This window comes from Salmo salar, chromosome 03 (genome assembly GCF_965601325.2).
Source record: "Salmo salar chromosome 03, fSalSal1, whole genome shotgun sequence".
Taxonomy (NCBI): domain Eukaryota; kingdom Metazoa; phylum Chordata; class Actinopteri; order Salmoniformes; family Salmonidae; genus Salmo; species Salmo salar.
In genome coordinates, this window is record NC_138293.1 from 16,431,008 (window position 1) to 16,451,846 (window position 20,839).

The 20,839-nt window shown below is 41.8% G+C and overlaps 1 protein-coding gene across 2 annotated transcripts in view; it reads left to right on the plus strand.

The window, feature by feature from the left end:
- The first annotated feature begins 3,906 nt into the window (after positions 1-3,906).
- The window catches only part of LOC106599042 (SPRY domain-containing SOCS box protein 4), a 135,922-nt gene continuing 118,989 nt past the window's right edge, over positions 3,907-20,839 (plus strand). Inside the window, exons 1-2 of one of the 2 annotated variants that reach the window (XM_014190097.3) lie at positions 3,909-4,041; positions 14,885-15,014. The gene's annotated coding sequence lies outside the window, so the exon portion shown is untranslated. Of the gene's footprint in view, positions 4,042-14,884; positions 15,015-20,839 lie in introns of both variants that reach the window. The other variant, XM_014190096.3, reaches the window with a different exon arrangement.

Consider the following 20,839-nt stretch of genomic DNA (forward strand, 5'->3'; position numbering starts at 1 on the left):
GAGGTAAGTTTCCAACCTGACCAATGGGAAGTGTCATCCAAACAACATAAGAGATCCTGAAATTCTATTGATTAGTCGAGCTACGATCTTAGTCTCCCTGCTCCTCAAAACAATATAAAGGCATCGATTTCCTGTTTTTGGTCTTTGACAGAATATTTTAAGCGCTCACAATTGTGACCATCATTAACTTGGGTAGTAGACCATGTAACACTAAAAAAATGTGTAAACAACAATAAATCGATGTAATAACAGTCAGTAATTACCTTGCAATGTGGGTTAAATGTATACTTAGGTAGCAATATAATAAACATGACAGTTACAGAGGTTCTAACATGGACGCTTTCACCAATCTTACCTCACGAGGTAGGTTAATAGAAAGCGATTCCATAGCCTTTGTCATTAGAGTTGATGGTATGTGGAAATTCTATTGTATAAAATCCCATCAAACACTGAGTAGCCTACCTATTTTCTATACAAAAAAAAAATCTACAGTCGGATTGCATAATTAAGCAATCAGGCCTGAGTGGGTGTGGTGTGGTATACTTGGATACAGCCCTTAGCCGTGGTATATTGGCTATATACCACAAACTCCGGAGGTGCTTTATTGCTATTATAAATGGGTTATCAATGTAATTACAACAGTAAAAATAAATGTTTTGTCATACCCGTGGTATATGGTCTGATATACCACGGCTGTCAACCAATCAGTATTCAGGGGTGTGGTATATGGCCAATAAACCATGGCTAAGGGCTGTTCTTTTGCACAAAGCAACTTGGAGTGCCTGGGCACAGCCCTTAGCCGTGATATATTGGCCATATACCACACTCCCTCGGGCCTTATTGCTTAAATATCCCACACCCCCTCGGGCCTTATGCTGCGTTCATATTCATAACCAAGTGAGAAGGTGGAATTATCCCATACGACTGGGAAAAATCAAGTTGAATGGCCTTCCAACTGGGAAACTCGTCTATCATCCCTGTGCTCAGTTCCCCACTTGCACCTCTCTGATGTCATGGTCAACAAAAAAGATGACAAGGCGGCATCTTCAGCAATTATTGTTTATTGTAATAACTAAATACAAATTGTTTATAAAACATTTATTCTGTTCATCTTCCTTTTGAGTTAGAAAGTCAAAGCAGCTCTGGATCTAAAAAGAAACGTCCTATCACTGTCAACTGTGTTTATTTTCAGCAAACTTAACATGTGTAAATATTTGTATGAACATAACAAGATTCAACAACTGAGACATAAACTGAACAAGTTCCACAAACATGTGACTAACAGAAATGGAATAATGGGTCCCTGAACAAAGGGGTGGGGTCAAAATCAAAAGTAACAGTCAGTATCTGGTGTTGCCACCAGCTGCATTAAGTACTGCAGTGCATCTCCTCCTCATGGACTGCACCAGATTTGCCAGTTCTTGCTGTGAGATGTTACCCCACTCTTCCACCAAGGCACCTGCAAGTTCCCGGACATTTCTGGGGGGAACGGCCCTAGCCCTCACCCTCTGATCCAACAGGTCCCAGATGTGCTCAATGGGATTGAGATCTGGACTATTTGCTGGTCATGGCAGAACACTGACATTCCTGTCTTGCAGGAAATCACGCACAGACCGAGCAGTATGGCTGGTGGCATTGTCATGCTGGAGGGTCATGTCAGGATGAGCCTGCAGGAAGGGTACCACATGAGGGAGGAGGATGTCTTCCCTGTAACGCACAGCGTTGAGATTGCCTGCAATGACAACAAGCTCAGTCCGATGATGGTGTGACACACCGCCCCAGACCATGACGGACCCTCCACTTCCAAATCGATCCCGCTCCAGAGTACAGGCCTCGGTGTAAAGCTCATTCCTTCAACGATAAACGCGAATCCAACCATCACCCCTGGTGAGACAAAACCGCAACTCGTCAGTGAAGAGCACTTTTTGCCAGTCCTGTCTGGTCCAGCGACGGTGGGTTTGTGCCCACAGGTGACATTGTTGCCTGTGATGTCTGGTGAGGACCTGCCTTACAACAGGCCTACAAGCCCTCAGTCCAGCCTCTCTCAGCCTATTGCGAACAGTCTGAGCACTGATGGAGAGTTTGTGCGTTCCTTGTGTAACTCGGGCAGTTGTTGTTGCCATCCTGTACCTGTCCCGCAGGTGTGATGTTTGGATGTACCGATCCTGTGCAGGTGTCGTTACACGTGGTCTGCCACTGCGAGGACGATCAGCTGTCCGTCCTGTCTCCCTGTAGCGCTCTCTTAGGCATCTCACAGTACGGACATTGCAATTTATTGCCCTGGCCACATCTGCAGTCCTCATGCCTCCTTGCAGCATGCCTATGGCACGTTCACGCAGATGAGCAGGGACCCTGGGCATCTTTCTTTTGGTGTTTTTTAGAGTCAGTAGAAAGGCCTCTTTAGTGTCCTAAGTTTTCATAACTGTGACCTTAATTGCCTACCGTGTGTAAGCTGTTAGTGTCTTAACGACCATTCCACAGGTGCATGTTCATTAATTGTTTATGGTTCATTGAACAAGCATGGGAAACAGTGTTTAAACCCTTTACAATGAAGATCTGGGAAGTTATTTGGATTTTTATGAATATCTTTGAAAGACAGGGTCTGGAAAAAGGGACTTTTCTTTTTTTGCTGAGTTTACAATCACAAGCCTTAAATGACCTCCATGTTTGATGGTATTTCCCAGTTCAAAACATGAATGCACCAAAGTCCTATTTACATCTTCACAACCTTTAATTACCACCTCTCACTTGGTTATGAATGCAGCATTAAATATACCATGGCTAAGGGCTGTTCTTTAACACCTCAATCACACCTGCAGTGTTTTTGCACAAAATGGTACGGATTTGTGTCCAACAAATTTCAACATTCACGCCTCGATGACCCCGACAGCGTCAACGCATTTTGGTACACCAGAAGTACATTCACTTCCAATGGAACGCTGCGTTTGACTTGCACGGTTAGTTGCAGTGCATTCTGTGTCATGCATATGTTAGATTTATCAAATGTTTGCATTCAATTGTATGCGTAGACAGCTTGACAGAAATGGTAGCAGAAGGTCAATGTTTCATTTTTGTTGCACACATATCCAGATGATGCTGCATACAATTGTTCAAATGATGCTGTAGGTGTGATCGAGGAGTCACCTTCTGCTACTACTTCTGTCAAGCTGTCTATGCATACAATTTGATGCATACATTCAATAAATACAACGTATGCACCACACAGAATGCACTGCAACTGACTCTGCAATGCAATGCTGCAAGGCAAATGCAGCGTTGCATTGGAAATAAATGTACTTCTGGTGTACCAAAATGCAATGATGCTGTCGGTGTGATTGAGTCGTTCTCTGCTTTGGCTGCATGGATAAAGCCATTACGCCTCAATAGTGTAAATGAGCAAAATGGTATGCAGCATCATCTGGATATGTGTACAACAAAGTTCAACATTCACCTTCTGCTACCATTTCTGTCAGTTTGATGCATACAGTTCGATAAATCCTAGGTATGCACTACACAGAACAGAAAGCAGTGCAACGCTGTATGCACCACACAGAATGCACTGCAACTGGCAATGCAATGCTGCAAGGCAAATGCAGCTTTTCATTGGAAATGAATGTACTTATGGTGTACCAAAATGCAAAAAGCTGTCGGTGTGATCAAGGCGTTAGCCGTGGTAGCCTATATTGGCCATATACCACAAACCCCGCCTTATTACCATTATAAACTAGTTTAACATAAATACAACAGTAAACAAGTATTTTAGCGTTATACCGGTGGTAAATTGTTTGATACACATGGCTGAAATGCTGTTTCAGCCAATGAATCCATCCAGGAACCAAAACCACCCGGTTTAAGAAACGCCCATTGAAGCGTGAAAGGGGCAGACACTAGGACATACAAATAACCTAGCCAAGGCGTCACTCTTGACTTCTGTGTCGTGGTCGATAACCTGCCTCATTGGAGCGTTCTGGACGAGGTGAATGGATATTCACAATGCATCGAGATCCAGAGAGGTTCTGAAGTAACAAAGAAACGAAGACGGTGAGTTGCTACGTTTGTTAAAATTGTATTCATATCAACTGTTTTTTTGAATGCTTAACAACTTTGCGAGTTTCCTGTGGCGTTGACATTCTACATAACTGTCGATTTGAAGTTGACTTCTCGGCGGTGTTGTTCCAATGTTTACATCGCTTCAACAGGGAAAGCGCGAGCGTCTAGGATTCAGCGATACATTCCGACATTTTAACAGATTGACTGCATAAACAGAAAAAACGAAATTCTGTGACCAAACTTTGCATCTGCACTGTATTTCAGTGGAAATTGTTACACGTAGTCCTTGTGCATCGAGGTTTGTTTAACTTTGCAATGACTGGTTTTTGTTTGATAAGTAAAAGAATCAAGAGTCTCAGCATCACTCTGTTACGTGGAATTGGCAATTGTCAAAGCCCTCTGCCCGGGGTTGGGTTCAGAGGCTGGCACAGCTGGCTGCCAGGGAGGGTTTAGGCACTGAACAGCTGGGTACTGGGGGGGTCCACAGGGAGGGGGCCAGGTGCAACATGTACACTACTTTAATTTGACTAAGTGTGTGTGTGTGTGTGTGTGTGTGTGTGTGTGTGTGTGTGTGTGTGTGTGTGTGTGTATGGTGGACGGCCAGCATTTTGCAACCCTTTGACTTGGCTGTGCAAGTTTTAAAATGTATTGGTCGCGTCGGTGCACTCAACATCCTCTTTTTATAGGAGGCCATGATTTGGTCAAACGGTAAAGTATATTATCCTCACGATGAATGTAATGAAAGGGTCTGCCTGCCTTCCCCTGTAGGGTAATGTTACCTGTTTTGCTGGGGCCTGCTGCTGTGTTGAGTGAGCCACTCTCTCCCCTTTCTGATTATATAACAATGAGTTCTGATTGTACAACATTTTAAAATCCCAAAACACAGCTATCCTCTTGTCATGCTTGGGGAGAGGAGGGTCAGCTTTCTGTAGGGATACTTTTTACTTCTCAATTCTCAGCTCAATAGCAACTACAGTGCCTTCGGAAAGTGTTCAGACCCCTTGACTTTTTCCACATTTTATGTTACAGCCTTATTCTAAAATATATATATTTTTTTAAGTCATCCCCTCAATCTACATACAATACCCCATAATGACAGCAAAAACAGATTTAGACATTTTTGCCAATTTGTTTGAAATAAACTGAAATATTATATTTACATAAGTATTCAGACCCTTTACTCAGTACTTTGTTGAAAGCTTTGGCAGCGATTACAGCCTCGAGTCTTCTTGGGTATAACTATACAAGCTTGGCACACCTGAATTTGCAGAGTTTCTCCCATTATTCTCTGCAGATCCTCTCAAGCTTTGTCAGGTTGGATGGGGAGCGTCGCTGCACAGCTATTTTCAGGTCTCTCCAGAAATGTGCAATCGGGTTCAAGTCCGGGCTCTGGCTGGGCCAATCGAGGACATTCGGACACTTGTCTCGAAGGCACTCCTGCGTTGTCTGCTTAGGGTTGTTGTCCTGTTGGAAGGTGAACCGTCGCCCCAGCCTGAGGTCCTGTGCATTCTGAAGCAGGTTTTCATCAAGGATCTCTCTGTACATCTTTCCCTCGATCCTGACTAGTCTCCCAGTTCCTGCTGCTGAAAAACATCCCCACAGCATGATGCTGCCACCATGCTTCACCTTAGGGGTAGTGCCAGATTTCCTCCATAGGTGACGCTTGGCATTCAGGCCAAAGATTCAATCTTGGTTTCATCAGACCAGAGAATCTTGTTTCTCTTGGTCTGAGAGTCCTTTGGTGCCTTTTGTCAAACTCCAAGCGGGCTCTCATGTGGCTACCATCTGGCCACTCTACCATAAAGACCTGATTGGTGGAGTGCTGCAGAGATGGTTGTCCTTCTGGAAGTTTCTCCCATCTCCACAGAGGAACTCTAGAGCTCTGTCAGTTTCCATCGGGTTCTTGGTCACCTCCCTGATCAAGGCCCTTCTCCCTCGATTGCTCAGTTTGGCTGGGCGGCCAGCTCTAGGAAGAGTCTTGATGGTTTCAGACTTCTTCCATTTAAGAATGGCGGAGGCCACTGTGTTCTTGGGGACCTTCAATACTTGCAGACATTTTTTTAGTACTCTTCCCCAGATCTGTGCCTCGACACAATCTTGTCTTGGAGCTCTATGGACAATTCCTTCGACCTCGTGGCTTGGTTTTTGCTCTGACATGCACTGTCAACTGTGGGATGTTATATAGACAGGTGTGTGCCTTTCCAAATCATGTCCAATCAATTGAATTTACCACAGGTGGACTCCAATCAAGTTGTAGAAACATCTCAACGATGATCAGTGGAAACAGGATGCACCTGAGCTCAATTTCGAGTCTCATCATAAAAGGTCTGAATACCTAAATAAATAAGGTATTTCTGTTTTTTATTTTTAATACATTTGCAAACATTTCTAAAAACCTGTTTTCACTTTGTCATTATGGGGTATTGTGTGTCGATTGAGTAAAAAAATATATTTAATCGATTTTATAAGGCTGTAACGTAACAAAATGTGGAAAAAGTCAACGTGTCTGAATACTTTCCGAAAGCAATGTGCTTTACAAACACGATATTTGATATGGCTTTGCGAAATGCACATTGGTCATTGCGAGTGCATAGCCTCATTTGACGGTAGGTTACAACTGAAATTGACATAAAATGTACTGTTTGATTAAAAAACCCTAGAGCCGATGTCCGCTCCCACGCGGAAATGTAATTAGCATAATAAAATCCCCATACAAATCTGTATATTTAAACTAGAGATGTTTTTTGTTGTCGTCTTAATCCACTGCATCCGCCGACGTTGCACTTCCGCATCTGCGGTGAAAGGTGACAGAGCTGAAGTGGGGTTTGTCAGACCATGCAACATCCAGAAAATCGGTCTTCTCACAAAATCGTCTGCAGCGTCCAAACGGTTTTGCCTACAAACTATTATGACCCCTCTATGGAAAGATGGCACTCTCAGTTTTGCTCTATGACCCCCAACAAGCATATTGGCACTTGTCTGAAGGTTGTCAGAACGGCTGTACACATTTTTTGTGGGGGGGTTGGGGGCTTATCTGTTCTATGTAGTGAATCTGTTGTTCAATGCGTTTGTATGGGCTAATAGCAGTAAGGCCAAATTACATTTTTCATCATTTTTTAAAATTTATTTTTATACTTCAAGGCATTTTACAATTCAAAATATAAATGCCTAAATGATCCTTGGTATGACCTTCTTATAACATTTCCATATACAGTGGCAAGAAAAAGTATGTGAGCCCTTTGGAATTACCTGGATTTCTGCATGAATTGGTCATCAAATTTGATCTGATCTTCATCTAAGTCACAACAATGGACAAACGGTGTGCTTAACTTTTTACATCTAGGCATTCCGCTAGCGGAACCCCGTTCTGCCAGCGGAACCCCTAGCCAACAGCCAATGGGATCGCATGGCGCGAAATACAAAAACAACTAAAATACCACAATTCAATTTTCTCAAACATACGATTATTTTACACCATTTGAAAGATAAACCTCTCCTGAATCCAACCACGTTGTCTGATTTTCAAAAAGGCTTTACAACAAAAGCAAAACTTTAGATTATGTTAGGATACCACCACAGCAAAAAAACAACACAGCCATTTTCCTAGCAAGGACAGCCATTTTCCAAGCAAGGGTAGCCGTCCAAAAGCACAAAACCAGCTAAAATTATGCACTAACCTTTGACGATCTTCATCAGATGACACTCCTAGGACATTATGTTAGACAATACATGCATTTTTTGTTCCATCAAGTTCATATTTATATCCAAAAAACCCATTTTACATTGGCACGTGACGTTCAGAAAATGTATTCACCCCAAAATCTCCATTGAATGGGCACCATAATTTACAGAAATACTCATCATAAACGTTGACAAAATATATAACAATTAATTAAAGAAGTATAGATGAACTATTCCTTTATGCAACCGCTTTGTCAGATTTCTAAATAACTTTACGGAGAAAGCACATTGTTCAATATTCTGAGTACTACTGTAAGTCGCTCTGGATAAGAGCGTCTGCTCAATGACTAAAATGTAAATGTACTGAGCCCCAAGCTATTCAGTTAGCCGTCCAGCCACGGCATCCACAAAACGCTGAAATATGTTACAAATATTATCTTACCTTTGCTGATCTTCGGCTGAATGCACTCGGAAGGTCTCCCACTTCCACAAGAAATGTTCATTTGTTCGATAAAGTCCATAATTTATGTCGAAATAAATCCGTTTTGATGGCGCGTCCAGATCACCATTCCAAAATGCATCTATCCACCGTCGACGAAAAGTTATAAAGTTCCCTCAACGTTTTGTAGAAACATGTCAAACCATGTTCACAATCAATCTTTAGGGTGTTTTTAACGTAGAATTTCGATAATATTCCAACCGGACAATAGCAGATTCATTTCAGAAGAAAAATAAAAATGGCTAGCCCTATGTGAGCGCACGAGGTAAGTCAATGACACCAGGTCAACCACTTACTGTTCCGGGTATTATTCAATCAAATTGCATTGTAGAAGCCTCAAACAAGGTTCTAATGACTGTTGACATCTAGTGGAAGCCTTAGGAAGTGCAATATGACATCACAGACACCGTAGTTTAGATAGAACATCATTTGAAATGACTACAACCATGTGAGGTCAAACTTCCTGGTTGTATTTTTCTCAGGTTTTTGCCTGCCATATGAGTTCTGTTATACTCGCAGACATCATTCAAACCGTTTTAGAAGCTTCAGAGTGTTTTCTATCCAAATCTACTAATAAAATGCATATCCTACCTTCTGAGTAGGAGGCAGTTTAATTTGGGTACGTTTTTCATCCGGCCGTGAAAATACTGCCCCCTATAGTGAAGAGGTTAAACTAATAACACACATTATTGCATTTTTCTTGTCTATATTGAATACATCATTTAAATATTCAGTGTAGGTTGGAAAAAGTATGTGAACCCCTAGGCTAATGACTTCTCCAAAAGCTAATTGAAGTCAGCAAACCTGGAGTCCAATCAGACGAGATTGGAGATGCTGGTTTGAGCTGCCTTGGCCTATAGCAAACTCACGTTTTTGAGTTTTTTTTTTTTAATCACAAGAAGCATTGCCTGATGTGAACCATGCCTTGAACAAAGGGATCTCAGAAGATTAAGAATGGGAGGACACCACGGAAGAAGCCACTGCTGTCAAAAAACCCATTGCTGCACGTCTGAAGTTTGCAAAAGTGCACCTGGATGTTCCACAGCGCTACTGGCAAAATATTCTGTGGCCAGATGAAACTACAGTTGAGTTGTTTTGAAGGAACACACAACACTGTGTGGAGAAAAAAGTCACAGCACACCAACATCAAAACCTCATCCCAACTGTAAAGTAAGGTGGAGGGAGCATCATGGTTTGGGGCTTCCTCAGGGCCTGGACAGCTTGCTATCATCGGCGGAAAAATGATTTCCCAAGTTTATCAAGACATTTTGTAGGAGAATGTTAGGCTATCAGTACGCCAATTTGAAGCTCAACAGAAGTTGGGTGATGCAACCGGACAACGACCCGAAACACAGAAGTAAATTATCAACAGAATGGCTTCAACATAAGAAAATGCGCCTTCTGGAGTGGCCCAGTCAGAGTCCTGACCTCAACCTGATTTGAGATGCTGTGGCATGACCTCGAGAGCAGTTCACACCAGTCATCCCAAGAATATTGCTGAACTGAAACCGTTTTGTAAAGAGGAATGGTCAAATTCTTCCTGACGGTTGTGCAGGTCTGATCCGCAACTACAGGAAACGTTTGGTTGAGGTTATTGCTGCCAAAGGAGGGTCAACCAGTTATTAAATCCAAGGGATCACATACTTTTTCCACCCTGCACTGTGAATGTTTACACGGTGTGTTCAATAAAGACATGAAAATGTATAATTGTTTGTGTGTTGTTAGTTTAAGCAGACTGTTTGTCTATTGGGACCTAGATGAAGATCAGATCAAATTTTATTACCAATTTATGTAGAAATCCAGATATTTCCAAAGGGTTCACATACTTTTTCTTGCCATTGTAGCTTAGTACAGTGGTTCCCAAACAATAAAAAGTCCCATACCCCCTCTAGCACGAGGGTCAGCGCACTCTCAAATGTTGTTTTTTGCCATTATTGTAAGCCTGCCACACACGCACTATACGATACATTTATTAAACATAAGAATTAGTGAGTTTTTGTCACAACCTGGCTCGTGGGAAGTGACAAAGAGCTCTTATAGGACCAGGGCACAAATAATAATCAATAATTTTGCACTTTATTTAACCGTCTTACATATAAAACCTTATTTGTTCATCAAATTGTGAATAACTCACCACAGGTTAATGAGAAGGGTGTGCTTGAAAGGATGCACATAACTCTGCAATGTTGTATTGGAGTGAGTCTCCGTCTTAAATAATTTTCCACACACAGTCTGTGCCTGTATTTAGTTTTCATGCTAGTGAGGGCCGAGAATCCACTCTCGCATAGGTACGTGGTTGCAAAGGGCATCAATGTCTTAACAGCGCAATTTGCCAAGGCAGGATACTCGTGAGTGCAGCCCAATCCAGAAATCTGGCAGTGGCTTCTGATTAAATTAGATTTTCACAGAACCGCTTGTTGCAATTTTGATGAGGCTCTCTTGTTCAGATATCTGTAAGTGGACTGGAGGCAGGGCATGAAAGGGATAACGAATCCAGTTGTTTGGGTCATCCGGTTTGGGAAAGTACCTGCGTAATTGTGCACCCAACTCACTCAGGTGCTTCGCTATATCACATTTGACATTGTCCGTAAGCTTGAGTTCATTTGCACACAGTCATACAATGATGGAAAGACCTGGGTGTTGTCCTTGTTAATGCAGACAAAGAAGAGCTCCAACTTCTTATTCATAGCTTCAATTTTATCCCACACATTGAATATAGTTGTGGAGAGTTACTGTAATCCCAATATTCAGATCATTCAGGCGAGGAAAAAACATCACCCAGATAGGCCAGTCGTGTGAGAAACTCGTCGTCAGACAAGTGGAAATTATGGCCAATCAAGAACTTTTAAGCTTGTCTCTAAATTCCCCAAAATATGTCAATACTTTGCCCCTTGATAACCAGCGCACTTTTCTATATGTTGTAAAAGTCTTACATGGTCGCTGCCCATATCATTGCATAGTGCAGAAAATACACGAGAGTTCAGGGGCCTTGCTTTAACCTGTTAGGGCTAGGGGGCAGCATTGACACGGCTGGATAAAAAACATACCCGATTTAATCTGGTTACCACTCCTACTCAGTAACTAGAATATGCATATACTTATTACATATGGATAGAAAACACCCTAAATTTTCTAAAACTGTTTGAATGGTGTCTGTGAGTATAACAGAACTCAAATGGCAGGTCAAAACCTGAGAGATTCCTTTACAGGAAGTGGCCTGTCTGACCATTTGTTGAACTTCTTTTCCATCTCTATCATTTACTAAGGATCTCTGCTCTAACGTGACACTTCCCACGTCGTCCATAGGCGCTCAGAGCCCGGGAAAAAACAGAATGTCGTCATTCCAGCCCCAGGCTGAAACACATTATCGCCTTTCTCAAGTGGCCCATCAAGAGACACTAGCTTATGCCCGTGACCCCGACCGCCCCCGCCTTTGGGATTTTTTCCTCTGTTTGCCGAAAAGGAGATTCCCTGTCGGAATATTATCGCTTTTCTACGAGAAAAATGTCGTAAAAATTGATTTTAAACAGCGGTTGACATGCTTCGAAGTACTGTAATGGAATACTTAGAATTTTATTGTCACGAATTGCGCCAAGCGCGTGACACTTCTTTACTATTTCAGATAGTGTCTGGAACGCACGAACAAAACGCCGCTATTCGGATATAACGATGGATTATTTTGGACCAAACCAACATTTGTTATTGAAGTAGCTGTCCTGGGTGTGTATTCTGACGAAGACAACAAAAGGTAATGACATTTTTATAATAGTAAATATGATTATGGTGAGTGCTAAACTTGCCGGGTGTCTAAATAGCGAGCCCGTGATGCCTGGGCTATGTACTTAGAATATTGCAAAATGTGCTTTCACCAAAAAGCTATTTTAAAATCGGACATATCGAGTGCATAGAGGAGGTCTGTATCTATAATTCTTAAAATAATTGTTATGCTTTTTGTGAACGTTTATCGTGAGTAATTTAGTAAAATGTTAGCGAATTCCCCGGAAGTTTGCGGGGGGTATGCTAGTTCTGAACGTCACATGCTAATGTAAAAAGCTGGTTTTTGATATAAATATGAACTTGATTGAACAAAACATGCATGTATTGTATAACATAATGTCCTAGGGTTGTCATCTGATGAAGATCATCAAAGGTGAGTGCTGCATTTAGCTGTCTTCTGGGTTTTGGTGACATTATATGCTGGCTTGAAAAATGGGTGTCTGATTATTTCTGGCTTGGTACTCTGCTGACATAATCTAATGTTTTGCTTTCGTTGTAAAGCCTTTTTGAAATCGGACAGTGTGGTTAGATTAACGAGAGTCTTATCTTTAAATGGCTGTAAAATAGTCATATGTTTGAGAAATTGAAGTAATAGGATTTTTAAGGTTTTGAAAATCGTGCCACAGGATAGCCGTGGCTGTTACGTAGGTGGGACGAATTCGTCCCGCCTAGCCTAGAGAGGTTAAAAAAGTGAACCATTTTTACTGTAGTGTCAAATGTAAGGGCTTAGTCTGTAGAGGGTCATTAACCTGTTGAGGGTAGGGGGCAGTATTGACACGGCTGGATAAAAAACGTACCCGATTTAATCTGGTTACTACTCCTGCCCAGTAACTAGAATATGCATATAATTATTGGCTTTGGATAGAAAACACCCTAAAGTTTCTAAAACTGTTTGAATGGTGTCTGTGAGTATAACAGAACTCAAATGGCAGGTCAAAACCTGAGAGATTCCTTTACAGGAAGTGGCCTGTCTGACCATTTATTGTCTTTCTTTGATATCTCTTTCAAAAACTTAGGATCTCTGCGGTAATGTGACACTTCCCACGGCTCCAATAGGCTCTCAGAGCCCGGGAAAAACCTGAATGTCGTCATTCCAGCCCCAGGCTGGAACACATTATCGCCTTTCTCAAGTGGCCGATCAAGGGACTGTGGGCTTAAGCGCGTGCACTGGCCGCCCCCGTCTTTGTGTTTTTTCCTCTGTTTGCCGAAAAGGAGATTCCCGGTCGGAATATTATCGTTTTTTTACGAGATAAATTGCATAAAAATTGATTTTAAACAGCGGTTGACATGCCTCGAAGTACGGTAATGGAATATTTAGACATTTTTTGTCACGAATTGCGCCATGCGCACGACCCTGATTTACCATTTCGGATAGTTTCTGGAACGCACGAACAAAACGCCGCTATTTGGATATAACGATGGATTATTTGGGACCAAACCAACATTTGTTATTGAGGTAGAAGTCCTGGGAGTGCATTCTGACGAAGACAACAAAGGTAATAACATTTTTGTTATAGTAAATCAGATTTTGGTGAAGGCTAAACTTGCCGGGTGTCTAAATAGCTAGCCCGTGATGGCTGGGCTATGTACTTAGAATATTGCAAAATGTGCTTTCACCAAAAAGCTATTTTAAAATCGGACATATCGAGTGCATAGAGGAGTTCTGTATCTATAATTCTTAAAATAATTGTTATGCTTTTTGTGAACGTTTATCGTGAGTAATTTAGTAAATTGTTAGTAAATTCCCCGGAAGTTTGCTAGTTCTGAACGTCACATGCTAATGTAAAAAGCTGTTTTTTGATATAAATATGAACTTGATTGAACAAAACATGCATGTATTGTATAACAATGTCCTAGGATTGTCATCTGATGAAGATCATCAAAGGTTAGTGCTACATTTAGCTGTCTTCTGGGTTTTTGTGACATTATATGCTAGCTTGAAAAATGGGTGTCTGATTGATTATTTCTGGCTGGGTACTCTGCTGACATAATCTAATGTTTTGCTTTCATTGTAAAGCCTTTTTGAAATCGGACAGTGTGGTTAGATTAACGAGAGTCTTGTCTTTAAATAGCTGTAAAATAGTCATATGTTTGAGAAATTTAAGTAATAGGATTTTTAAGGTATTTGAAAATCGCGCCACTGGATTACACTGGCTGTTGCGTAGGTGGGATGAATTCGTCCCGCCTAGCCCAGAGAGGTTAATACATGGCTACTAGCAGTGGCTATTATCTTTGGAGTTCGTGATCTAGGTAATGGGTTTTGAGTTTCCACTTAGGCCAACTCGGGTGATGAATTAGCCCCAAATATATTAGCCTATGATATTAGATCACATAAAGATGTAGTCAAATTCATCTCTATTTAACCAAAAATATATAATTCTGGAGCCTTATTTTAACAGTAAAATATAACAACAATAGCATAATTATCTACCCACAATGCATTACAATCACTGGATTAGGTTGCACATTAAAATACTTTGAATCACAACATAAGGGGATGAAACAAAGTATTTATTCAATACCATCTCAGTACGTTATACTTTTTAATAAAGCACTGAGAATGATACTCACATTTTCTATTGCGTGACAGCAGATTATATATATTTTTTGGGTGCGACCAAATCATGGGCTGGTGCCACAAACTGAAAAACTTAGTGCCACTAGTGGGAAAATGTTAGTCTGGAGCCCTGAGTGGGCCCTCATACCATCATGGCCACCTAATCATCCCCAGCTTCCAATTGGCTAATTCACCCCCCCTCCCCTGTAACTATTCCCCAGGTCATTGCTGTAAATGAGAATGTGTTCTCAGTCAACTTACCTGGTAAAATAAGGATACGAAGAAAACATTTTTTTGTGATGATTGATGCCTTGTCAAAGGGTGTTGGAGAGGAGCGGCAAGAATGACGGATGGATAGAGGGAGAGAAGAGGAGGAAGAGGGATATGGTGACATGGAGTCATTTATCTGTGTGCTGGATCTGCCCAGCCAGTCACTACGGGAGACCAGAGGTACCTCAGGACAGTCTGTTTACCAGCGCGCTCTCTCTCTTCTGTGCCTTCATCTCTCATTCTCTCTTCCATCTCTCATTCTCTCTGACTTTCTCTGTTGTGTTTTAAAACAAATGAGTATGTCTCATTAAAAAAAGAAAGTTAGACCAAGATTGACTTTGTTTCTCCTGTCTTTCTCTTCTTCTTTCATTCTGTCTGCCTCATGTACTGACTTCAACCCCCGCAGCGCTCTCCCTGCCCCAACCCCCGCAGCGCTCTCCCTGCCCCAACCCCCGCAGCCCTCTCCCTGCCCCAAACCCCGCAGCGCTCTTTGTTTTCATCACCTGCCTTCCTCTCAGCCAATCTATCATACCACAACTTACTTTCTTGTTCTTTCCTCCCATCCACCCTCTTCTCTGTCTTTGCCACCATATCGGTGCACAACGATATTTCCCCTTCATCTCATTCTCATGCTATCCAACTCACTTCCCTGTAGCATCTATTCTCTTTTTTACTTCATTCATTTGTCTTGTCATCTCTCTTTTGCATTTTATTCCCTCTTTCGTGCTCTCTCAATCTCAGATCGTCTCCCTCTTATCCACACTCTTATTTTCTGTCTCTCACAGCTAAAGTTATGAGAATGTATTAAGGAGAGATGTTCAGTTAACAGATGGGGTTTAGTTAATAGCCCAATGGACCACTATCCCTCCTATTACAAGACATTTTACATTTTATCTTTCAGGTGTCTGCTTAAATTTAGCATAAAGGTCCTGTCAGATTTGATTAGTTAGTTAACCTGTCTGGGAACGTGGAACGCTTGCGTCCCACCCTAGTCAACAGCCAGTGGAATCGTGTTGCGCGAAATACAAATACCTCATAAATGCTATAACTTCAATTTCTCAAACATATGACTATTTTACACCATTTTATAGATGCACCTCTCCTGAATCGAACCACGTTGTCCGATTTCAAAAAGGCTTTACAGCAAAAGCAAAACATTAGATTATGTTAGGAGAGTACCCTGCCAAAAAAAATCACACTGCCATTTTCAAAGCAACTAGCATGCATCACAAATACCCAAAACACAGCTAAATGCAGCACTAGCCTTTGACAATCTTCATCAGATGACACTCCTAGGACGTCATGTTACACAATACATGCATTTTTTTGTTCGATAAAGTTCATATTTATATATAAAAACAGCATTTTACATCGGCGCGTGACTTTCAGAAAATATTTTCCCTCATGCTTCCGGTGGATCAGCGCTACAATTTACAAAATTACTATTCGAAAACATTGTTAAAATGTAATATTGTCATTCAAAGAATTATAGATTAACATCTCGTGAATGCAACCGCATTGCCAGATTTAAAAATAACTTTACTGGGAAATCACACTTTGCAATAAACTACGTGGTATGCTCAGAAAAATAGGCTAGGCGATACATGTTAGCGCCATCTTGGAACCATCTAAAATCAAATATACTATTGTAAATATTCCCTTACCTTTGATTATCTTCATCAGAAGGCACTTCCAGGAATCCCAGATCCACAACAAATGTAGTTTTGTTCGAAAAAGTTAATAATTTATGTCCCAATAGTTCCTTCTTGTTAGTGCGTTCCGAAGGCTACTCATAATGTACGAGGCGCGCTGGACTTCTCGTCACGAATGTGCAAGAAATATATATTTACGTTCGTTCAAACATGTCAAACGTTGTATAACATAAATCTTTAGGGCCTTTTTCAACCAGAGCTTCAATAATATTCAAGGCGGACGATTGCATTGTCTTACTAAACGTTTCAGAACAAAAGGGTTCCCAGTAAGTAATTTAGTCTCCTCAACTTGTTCATTAGCCACACCATTCATTACCAGATTCAGCTGAGGTCTAGCACTTAAGGAATGATTTGTACAAGAGGTCGACCGATTAATCGGAATGGCCAATTTTTTTTTTTTGTATTTAAAAAAATATATATATTTATTTTTTTAGTTTATTTTATTTTTTTGCATTTTTTTTAAATTAGGGCCGATTTTCACGTTTTCATAACAATCGGTAATCGGTATTTTTGGACACCGATTTGCAGATGTATTTTTTAATTTAATATTATAATAGAATAAAAAAAAATGTACACCTTTTTTTAACTAGGCAAGTCAGTTAAGAACACATTCTTATTTTCAATGACGGCCTAGGAACGGTGGGTTAACTGCCTTGTTCAGGGGCAGAACGACAGATTTTTACCTTGTCAGCTCAGGGATTCAATCTTGCAACCTTACGGCTAACTAGTCCAACGCTCTAACCACCTGCTTTATATTGCACTCCACGAGGAGCCTGCCTGTTACGCAAATGCAGTAAGAAGCCAAGGTAAGTTTGCTAGCTAGCATTAAACTTATCTTATAAAACCAATCAATTAATCATAATCACTAGTTAATTACACATGGTTGACGATATTACTAGTTTATCTAGCCTGTCCTGCGTTGCATATAATCGATGCGGTGTGCATTCACGAAAAAGGACTGTCATTGCTCCAATGTGTACCTAACCATAAAGATCAATGTCTTTTCTTAAAATCAATACACAAGTATATATTTTTAAACCTGCATATTTAGCTAAAAGAAATCCAGGGTAGCAGGCAATATTAATCAGGTAAAATTGTGTCATTTCCCTTGCGTTCATTGCACGCAGAGTCAGGGTATATGCAACAGTTTGGGCCGCCTGGCTCGTTGCGAACTAATTTGCCTGAATTTTATGTAATTATGACATAACATTGAAGGTTGTGCAATGTAAATATTCCTGTTAGACTTAGGGATGCTTCCCGTTAGATAAAATACGGAACGGTTCTGTATTTCTCTTAAAGAATAAACGTTTTGTTTTCGAGATGATAGTTTCCGGATTCGACCATATTAATGACCTAAGGCTCGTATTTCTGTGTGTTTATTATAATTAAGTCTATGATTTGATAGAGCAGTCTGACTGAGCGGTGGTAGGCACCAGCAGGCTCATAAGCATTCATTCAAACAAACACTTTCGTGCGTTTTGCCAGCAGCTCTTCGCAATGCTTCAAGCATTGCGCTGTTTATGACTTCAAGCCTATCAACTCCCAAGATTAGGCTGGTGTAACCCATGTGAAATGGCTAGCTAGTTAGCAGGGTGCGTGCTAATAGCGTTTCAAATGTCACTCGCTCTGAGACTTGGAGTAGTTGTTCCCCTTGCTCTGCATGGGTAACGCTGCTTCGAGGGTGGCTGTTGTCGATGTGTTCAAGGTTTGAGCCCAGGTAGGAGTGAGGAGAGGGACGGAAGCTATACGGTTACACTGGCAATACTAAAGTGCCTATAAGAACATCCAATAGTCAAAGGTATATGAAATACAAATCGTATAGAGAGAAATAGTCCTATAATAACTACAACCTAAAACTTCTTACCTGGGAATATTGAAGACTCATGTTAAAAGGAACCACCAGTTTTCATATGTTCTCATGTTCTGAGCAAGGTACTTGAACGTTAGCTTTCTTACATGGCAGATATTGCACTTTTACTTTCTTCTCCAACACTTTGTGTTTGCATTATTTAAACCAAATTGAACATGTTTCATTATTTGAGGCTAAATAGATTTTATTGATGTATTATATTATTAAGTTGAAATAAGTGTTCATTCAGTATTGTTGTAATTGTCATTATTACAAATAACGATTAAAATCGGCCGACTTTTTAAATTTTTTTATAATTTTTTATTTTACTTTTATGTTATTTTTTAAAATAAATAAAAAGAAACAATGTTTTTTATTTATCGGAATTTTTTGGGCCCTCCAATAATCGGTTTCGGCGTTGAAAAATCATAATCGGTCGACCTCTAATTTGTACCAAATACAATGCTCTTAGTTTTAGAGATGTTCAGAACCAGTTTACTACTGGCCACCCATTCCAAAACAGACTGCAACTCTTTGTTAAGGGTTTCAGTGACTTCATTAGCTGTGGTTGCTGATGCGTATATGGTTGAAACATCAGCATACATGCACACACATGCTTTGTTTAATGCCAGTGGCAGGTCATTGGTAAAAATAGAAAAGAGTAGAGGGCCATGATTTGGAAAGGCACACACCTCTCTATATGATGTCCCACAGTTGACAGTGCATGTCAGAGCAAAAACCAAGCCATGAGGTTGAAGGAATTGTCCGTAGAGCTCCAAGACAGGATTGTGTCGATGCACAGATCTGGGGAAGAGTACAAAAAATGTCTGCAGCATTGAAGGTCCCCAAGAACACAGTGACCTCCATAATTCTTAAATGAAAGATGTTTGGAACCACGAAGACTCTTCCTAGAGCTGGCCGCCTTGCCAAACTGAACAATTGGGGGAGAAGGGCCTTGGTCAGGGAGGAGACCAAGAACCTGATGGTCACTTTGATAGACCTCCATCTTACATTTACATTACATTACATTTAAGTCATTTAGCAGACGCTCTTATCCAGAGCGACTTACAAAATGGTGCATTCACCTTATGATATCCAGTGGAACAACCACTTTACAATAGTGCATCTAAATCTTTTAAGGGGGGGGGGGGTTAGAAGGATTACTTTATCCTATCCTAGGTATTCCTTAAAGAGGTGGGGTTTCAGGTGTCTCCGGAAGGTGGTGATTGACTCCGCTGTCCTGGCGTCGTGAGGGAGCTTGTTCCACCATTGGGGTGCCAGAGCAGCGAACAGTTTTGACTGGGCTGAGCGGGAACTGTGCTTCCTCAGAGGTAGGGGGGCCAGCAGGCCAGTGGTGGATGAACGCAGTGCCCTTGTTTGGGTGTAGGGCCTGATCAGAGCCTGAAGGTATGGAGGTGCCGTTCCCTTCACAGCTCCGTAGGCAATCACCATGGTCTTGTAGCGGATGCGAGCTTCAACTGGAAGCCAGTGGAGAGAGCGGAGGAGCGGGGTGACGTGAGAGAACTTGGGAAGGTTGAACACCAGACGGGCTGCGGCGTTCTGGATGAGTTGTAGGGGTTTAATGGCACAGGCAGGGAGCCCAGCCAACAGCGAGTTGCAGTAATCCAGACGGGAGATGACAAATGCCTGGATTAGGACCTGCGCCGCTTCCTGTGTGAGGCAGGGTCGTACTCTGCGAATGTTGTAGAGCATGAACCTACAGGATCGGGTCACCGCCTTGATGTTAGTGGAGAACGACAGGGTGTTGTCCAGGATCACGCCAAGGTTCTTAGCACTCTGGGAGGAGGACACAAGGGAGTTGTCAACCGTGATGGCGAGATCATGGAACGGGCAGTCCTTCCCCGGGAGGAAGAGCAGCTCCGTCTTGCCGAGGTTCAGCTTGAGCTGGTGATCCGTCATCCACACTGATATGTCTGACAGACATGCAGAGATGCGATTCGCCGCCTGGTTATCAGAAGGGGGAAAGGAGAAGATTAATTGTGTGTCGTCTGCATAGCAATGATAGGAGAGACCATGTGAGGATATGACAGAGCCAAGTGACTTGGTGTATAGGAGAGGGCCTAGAACAGAGCCCTGGGGGACACCAGTGGTGAGAGCGCATGGTGCGGAGACAGATTCTCGCCACGCCACCTGGTAGGAGCGACCTGTCAGGTAGGACGCAATCCAAGCGTGGGCCGCGCCGGAGATGCCCAACTCGGAGAGGGTGGAGAGGAGGATCTGATGGTTCACAGTATCAAAGGCAGCAGATAGGTCTAGAAGGATGAGAGCAGAGGAGAGAGAGTTAGCTTTAGTAGTGCGGAGAGCCTCCGTGACACAGAGAAGAGCAGTCTCAGTTGAATGCCCAGTCTTGAAACCTGACTGATTAGGATCAAGAAGGTCATTCTGAGAGAGATAGCAGGAGAGCTGGCCAAGGACGGCACGTT